The following is a 6,999-nucleotide window of genomic DNA, read 5'->3' as shown; positions in this document are numbered from 1 at the left end:
GTTTGTTTGTTTGTGCTTCTGCTTTTTGAGACTGGGTTTCTCTGTGTGCGTAGTCCTGGCTGTCCTGGACTCACTTTTTAGACCAGGCTGGCCTCGAACTCAGAGATCTGCCTGCCTCTGCCTCCCAAGTGCTGGGATTAAAGAAGTGCACCACCATGCCCAGCTTCCCAGTCTTCTTGAAAGAGGCCCTCCTGGCTTTTTTATCCTGCTCAGAGCCTGTTTCCTTCTCATCTCAGATTCCTTAAAGCTGGGGTGTCACCCACCTCACCCCACTCTAAATAGACTATAGTTCTCGAAGATGTGCCTTTCGTTGGTTTTCCCATTTCATGGCATTCTGGGGGAAACATAGCCATGAGCTACAGTTTTGTAGACCTAATCAACTCTGTAGTCCTTTCATTTTCCATTGAGGAACACAGGGATATTGATACTGGTGAAGTGTTTATCGACAGGCTGAATGGATGGCTGTGATTAAGGGGGTGTGCTGCTATTCCACAGGACCAGCACACAGGACCACCCAGCACTCACATGTGACAGCTCAATCTGACTGTAACTTGGGCTACAGAGGTTCTGCTGTTCTCTTTGGGCACCCGCATATACATATGCCCAGAGACATACACACATAAAAATATTTTTAAAAAAACATTTCTGGGGCTGCAGAGATGGCTCAGAGGTTAAAAGCACTGGCTGTTCTTCCAAAGGTCCTGAGCTCAATTCGCAGCAACCACATGGTGGCTCACAATCATCTATGATGAGATCTGGTGCCTTTTGTTGTACAGGTGCACATGCAGGCAAAGCAATGCATAATAAATAAATAAATAAATAAATAAATCTTTAACAAATATGTCTTGGCTGGGCAGTGGTGGGACACACCTTTAATACTAGCACTCAGGAGGCAGAGGTTCAAAGGTAGGCTGATCTATGAGTTTAAGGGCAGCCTGGTCTACAGAGTTCCAAGGAAGCCAAAGTTACACAGAAAGACCCTGCCTGGAAAAAACAAAACAAGCCAGGCACAGTGGCACATGCCTGTAATCTCAGCACTCAGGGAGGCAGAGGCAGGTGGACCTCTATGAGTTTGAGGCCAGCCTGGTCTACAAAGTGAGTCCAGGACAGCCAAGGCTATGCAAAGAAACCCTGCCTCAGGAGAAAAAAAAGAAAGAAAAAGAAAAACAAAATTTCTTTAGGAAGCTGGAGATGGCTCAGCAGTTAAGAGCACTTGCTTGTTGGGGAACTCTGTGAAAGTTTTCTCTGTATATTCAATGTTCATTGCTGTACCGGTGAGAGCTGGGTACTGCCCAGACTTTGGTATTGCTATTCTTGTGGCTCAGCACCTGTATCATATTTTGTAAACACTCTTCCTCCCTCACCCACCGATTGGCTTAATAAGGGAAGGTGAGACTTCCGGGCTGAGAGAGGGTCTCTGAGAGAAGGATCAGATACGGGAGGGAACATTCTGGGGCCAGGAATTGTCGGGTTAAAATAGCTGAGAATCTGCCCAGCTACCATGACTAAGCTTTTATAAATAATTATACGTCTCCATGTCTTTATTCATCCCCTGGCTAGTCTAAGAAAGTCCCGCTACACTTGCTGCTCTGCCAAACAACAGGACATGTGCACCAGGAGCTGCAGCAGCCTTCTGCATTCCTGCTTCAACCAGACTCAGCCCCAGCAGCCAGCACCCCAAGTCCCATCTCTATCCGACTCATTAACATAAACACTGTTCTGTGAGCCAGTGAGATGGCTACGTGATAAAGGGTGTTACAGCCAAGCCTAATCATTTGACTTCAACACCTGGAATCCATACTGTAGATTCTACAATGTAGAACCAGAGACCTGACTCTCATAAGTTGTTCTCTTATGTACACACACACACACACACACACACAAAATAAATATAAGATATAAATACAGTCATAGCTGTTGTTTCATTTCTTACATGTTCAGTACAAAGCCATGGTGGCTTATGACCTCCTCCCAGCAAGCTGAGGCAGGAGGATTGCCATGAATTCAAGGCCAGCCTGGGCTACTCACCCAGTTCTGCCTAGCACAAACCTTATATACAATAAACCCCTGAGAACAGTGAGCCACGGACGATGGTGGCACAGCACGATCACAGACCACTTAACGACCCCACAGCCTTGCTATGGTCCAGCCGCATCCACAGCATCCTTCGCCGTGAGCCAGGCATCACAGCGCTGTGCTACCCGACCATGGACCGCTTTCGCCCTCTCAGGCGCACCTCATCTAACTTCTTCAGCACCGGACTGGACTTCCTGGATGAGGCACCGTAGCTCTTCAGAAAGGCCTGGAACACAGGCTAGGTGTGGGGGTGGGTGCTGAGGAAGGCCTTCTCCAGGACATAGAGGTCAACGCCTTTGTCTTCCGGCAGTCCTGACATGAAGCTCAGGCCGAAGTCGATGAGCACGATGTGCAGCTGCTCTGGGGGTCACTTCAGGAGCATGTTGGAGGTGGTGAGGTCCCCGTGAATGAGGTCCTGGTCATGCAATCCAGCCAGAACCTGCCCGATTCTCCTGGCCAAGCCCAGGAGGCCCTGCGGGTCCTTTTCAGTCTCCATAGCGGATTGAATATAATCCCGAACAGTCACGGAGTCTTGGATTTCTTCCATATACAAGCAGTTGAAAACATAGTCCACAAAGAAGACAACCGGGGCAGCGATCCCTGCAATGGACACCCGCGTTAGTGCGCGCTCTGTAGGAAGGCAGGCTTCAGCTGCACAGCGGGACGCAGTCCCAATCTGCTGGCTTTGGAACAGGGTTTAGGAATACTGTGGGGAACGAGACAACTCATCCAGAAGCTTGCCCTGCTTAAGGCCTTCCGGACTTAAGGCTGAGTCTGGAACTGTCAAAGCTTGCTCCTCCTTTCTCAAGCCTCCTTAGGGCTGGAATTCATTGCTACCCCCTAAAAAAAAAAAAACAAACAAAGCAGGAAGCCAGAAGGAAAGCATCTTCCAGTCTGAGCAGTTTCTACCTGACAGGGATGCAGGCAGGAGGCTAAGAGTATGTCATCTCAGACTCTATGCTGCGTGGGTTCAAATCCCAGCTCCCGCCCCGTTAGATATTCCATGCCTCAGTTTCCCCAACTGTCACGTGGTAACAATACCTCCAGTGAACTCCAGGAGTCTCTCTTGAATGTCAACCACGTTCAAGACAATTTCCTAGAAACTAGAGACCTGTCAATGAGATTCCAGGTAGCCACCATCGCCCTCTGATGAAACTTACAAAAGGTAGCTAGCCGGGCAGTGGTGGCGCATGCCTTTAATTCTAGCACTCAGGAGGCAGAGGCAGGAGAATTTCTGTGAGTTCGAGGCCAGCCTGGTCTACAGAGTAAGTTCCAGGAAAGCCAGGGCTACACAGAGAAGCCCTGTCTCCAAAAAACAAACAAACAAAAAAAAAAAAGAAAAACCTTACAAAGGGTGAAACTGAAGGAACCATCCCCCTTAAGGATCCCCATTAAGGCCAAAGTCTGGGAAAATGTAAAAGTTGGCCTACTCAGTCCTCCCTTAAAGACCTCCATTAAAGCCGGGCCTGGTGGCGCACGCTTTTAATCCCAGCACTCGGGAGGCAGAGGCAGGCGGATCGCTGTGAGTTCGAGGCCAGCCTGGTCTATAAAGTGAGTCCAGGATGGCCAAGGCTACACAGAGACACCCTGTCTCGAAAAAACCAAAAAAAAAAAAAAAAAAAAAAAAAAAAAAGACCTCCATTAAGGTCAAAGCATGTAAATTTCTAGAGGGTCCAGCTTGAACCAAGGACAGACAGATATCAGATCACTGTGTGTGTGTGGCAGGGACAGGAAAAACCTTGAAGAGTCCAACTTGACTCAAGGTTTCAGTCTTACAAAACAGAATATATGACTACTGTGGGAAAGATGAAGCTTTGTCACAGGTGGAAGCAGTCTTGGCGGGCTTTACCCTTGGGGCACCCCATGAATACCTTGAGACAGACTGAGTGGAGCCATCCTGGGCCTGGAATTCAGGAAGCAGACCTGGGAACCCCAACTGGGCTATTGTTTTTCTAATTGACCCTCAACGAGAGAAGGAGACCACCCTTCCCACGTGACTCAGGCAGGTGGGGAGGAGAGAACAACATGTTCAGCCCGGGCTTGAGCGTGTGTGGAGCAGCTAACAGGCCAGACCAACACGCAGGCCAGAGAGACACCTAAGGACCTGTCCGGTGGAACGGATACTGGAAGGTTCACTCTTTTGTCCCTTTAACCTTTTTTCCTTCTTGTGCAAGCTAGTTGGGTTGTATCATAAAGTTTAATTGTTAAGAAACAAAGCCAACAGACTACGGCAGAAAACTATCAACCTGTTCGTTGCTGAGTTTTCCCAGCCCCCTGGCTCCTATCAACCACTAAGGAGAAACCTGCAGAAGTGTAAAAGGCCGGCAGTTCTGAGCTACAAAGCCAGGCAACTTGGTGGCTGTGGAATATCGGGCATTTTCCCTCTTTGGGTCTCAAGTTTCTCTAGAGGACAGAGCTTTTTGGCGGGGGGAAAAAGTGTAGTTTAAAATAATAATAATAAAAAGCTGGTAGCATTGGCAGGCAGATCTCTGAGTTCGAGATCAGCCTGGTCTACTTAGTGAGGTCCAGGGAAGCCACAGCTACAATGAGACCCTGTCTCAAAACAAACAAACCGAGATAATGAAGTCTGACGCTTATTCAATGTCATGTCAACATACAAACCTGTGTATATGCCTTCGCTAACAGTCACAGCACCCCTGAGATACAATCGCCACTATGATTTCCCATTATAAAGAGATTAAGGCAAGGCAATTCACAAAAGGGCCATGGGGGAAGCAGCGCTCAGAGGCTTGGCTCCAGACACTTGCTTGTCGGGACACCTGCTGCTTTTAAAACTACCAAATGGAGAGAGGACTGCAGCGAGTGGAAAAGGCAGAAGTGGAGAAACTGAGGATCCCAGTGCAAAACGACAAGTTGAGAGACAGCTGCAGAGCCGTGCGGAATGGCGTCCCGCGCGACGCCGTGAGCTCTTCAACATTGCCGTCCCGTCCCTCCGGAACTCGGAAGCCGGTCCGTCCGGCCGCGACCCGTCCATCTTCCCGCGCCCCGTCCTGTCCGCCTCACCCGCGCGGCGGCAGCGGAGCAGCGCGCGCGCCTCCTGCACCGTCCGCCGCCGGCCGAGCCGCGCCTCCAGCGCCGGGTGCCGGTAGCCCTTGGGGAAGCGGTGCTTCACCACGGCCGCGCGGCCCAGGAAGCGGCCGCGGAAGACGCGAGCCTCGGCGCCCTGCTGCACCAGCTCCAGGCCGCTCAGCAAGAGGCGGCTCCGCTCGCGCGCCGCAGCCAGCGCCTCGGCCTCCCCCTCCGCCTCCGGCTCCCGGGACACGCCAGCCATCCCTTCGGCTCCTTCAGACTCTGGCAGGCGCTTCCTCTCGCTTCGGAAATCCCTCGGCCTCTTCCGGGAAGAACACCGCGCCCCCAGCACACTTCCGCCCTGCGGGAATGGCTAGGCCTGTCGGTTATGGACACCCAAATTGGCCCTTCCCTCAGCATCTCGTCCAACTCCTTGAGCGCTCATCAACTTCCGTTCAACAGCTTTTCTCTCTTTGGCTCTCTCTTGAAGCCCTTTGATGATGCTTAGGGTTTGGCATCCTTTTAAAATATTGGGGATGCCGTGCTCCTTTACTAGGATTCTTTTTCTTTTTTGTTTTTCGAGACAGGGTTTCTCTGTGTAGCCTTGGCTGTCCTAGACTTACTTTGTAGACCAGGCTGGCCTTGAACTTACAGCGATCCACCTGCCTCTGCCTCCTGAGTGCTGGGATTAAAGGCGTGGGCCACCTTGCCTGGCTCCTTTCCTTTTTCTTAAGACAGGGTCTCACTGTGTAGTTCAGGTTAGCTTTGAACTTGTGCTCCTCACTCATCAATCTATGGAAACAAGCTTTGTAATCTGAGCGGGAAGAACACGTTAGGCAGAGTTTTCTACCCATCTGTGTTAACTGGTGCAGTAGCCAGCACCATCTCTCATCTTCAGAATGAGGGTGACTGGTTCTGGTGGATCGAGGGCTTATCAGAACTAAATAAGAGGCTGATTATGGGCTGGAGAGATGGCTCAGAGGTTAACAGAACTGATTGCAATTCCGGAGATCCTGAGCTCAATTCCCAGCAACCACATGGTGGGCCACAACCATCTATAATGAGATCAGGTGCCTCCTCCTGGCCTGCAGGCAGAACACTGTCTACATAATAATAAATAAATCTTAAAAAAAAAAAAGAAAAGAAAAGAAAAGAAAACAAAAAAACAAAGCCAGGCATGGTAGCACACACCTTTAATCCCAGCACTCAGGAGGCAGAGGCAAGTGGATCTCTGTGAGTTCGAGGCCGGCCTGGTCTACAAAGTGTGTCCAGGACAGCCAAGACTACACAGAGAAACCCTGTCTTGAAAAATAATAAAATAAAATAAAAAGGCTACACACCCTGACCCTTACTTGACCCCAAAACCAAGAAATACCCGTCTGTTCTTATCTGGCTTCAAACTACAGGACGAAAGGTGATGTCACGTTGGCAGAGAGGCTTCATGTTTAGGTCAACCGGAAATAAAATGCTTTGGTGAGTTGGGCGTGGTGGTGCACGCCTTTAATCCCAGCACTCGGGAGGCAGAGGCAGGCGGATCACTGTGAGTTCGAGGCCAGCCTGGTCTACAAAGTGAGTCCAGGATGGCCAAGGCTACACAGAGAAACCTTGTCTCTCGAAAAACCAAAAAAAAAAAAAAATGCTTTGGATACCATCCAACGTAGTAAGGATCAGATTTGACAGAAGGAGGCCTCCTACAGATCTTGGCTACAAACACAGCAACAAAGCAGGTAACTTGTATGGCTGTTCCTGTTACTTGGGGACAGCCTTGAAAGTGGCTGAGGGGGCTGGAGAGATGGCTCAGTGGTTAAGAGCGCCACCTGCTCCTCCAGAAGTCCTGAGTTCAATTCCCAGCAACCACATGGTGGCTCACAACCATCTGTAATGTAATCTGAT

The 6,999-nt window shown here is 50.1% G+C and overlaps 1 pseudogene; it reads right to left on the bottom strand.

Moving 5' to 3' along the window:
- Window positions 1-1,917: 1,917 nt before the first annotated feature.
- LOC127188526 (EKC/KEOPS complex subunit Tp53rkb-like) lies at window positions 1,918-5,390 on the bottom strand (annotated as a pseudogene).
- Between the last annotated feature and the right edge of the window lie 1,609 nt (window positions 5,391-6,999).

This window comes from Acomys russatus, chromosome 4 (assembly GCF_903995435.1).
Source record: "Acomys russatus chromosome 4, mAcoRus1.1, whole genome shotgun sequence".
In the NCBI taxonomy this organism is placed as follows: Eukaryota; Metazoa; Chordata; class Mammalia; order Rodentia; family Muridae; genus Acomys; species Acomys russatus.
This window is presented reverse-complemented; position numbering and strand designations above follow the sequence as displayed.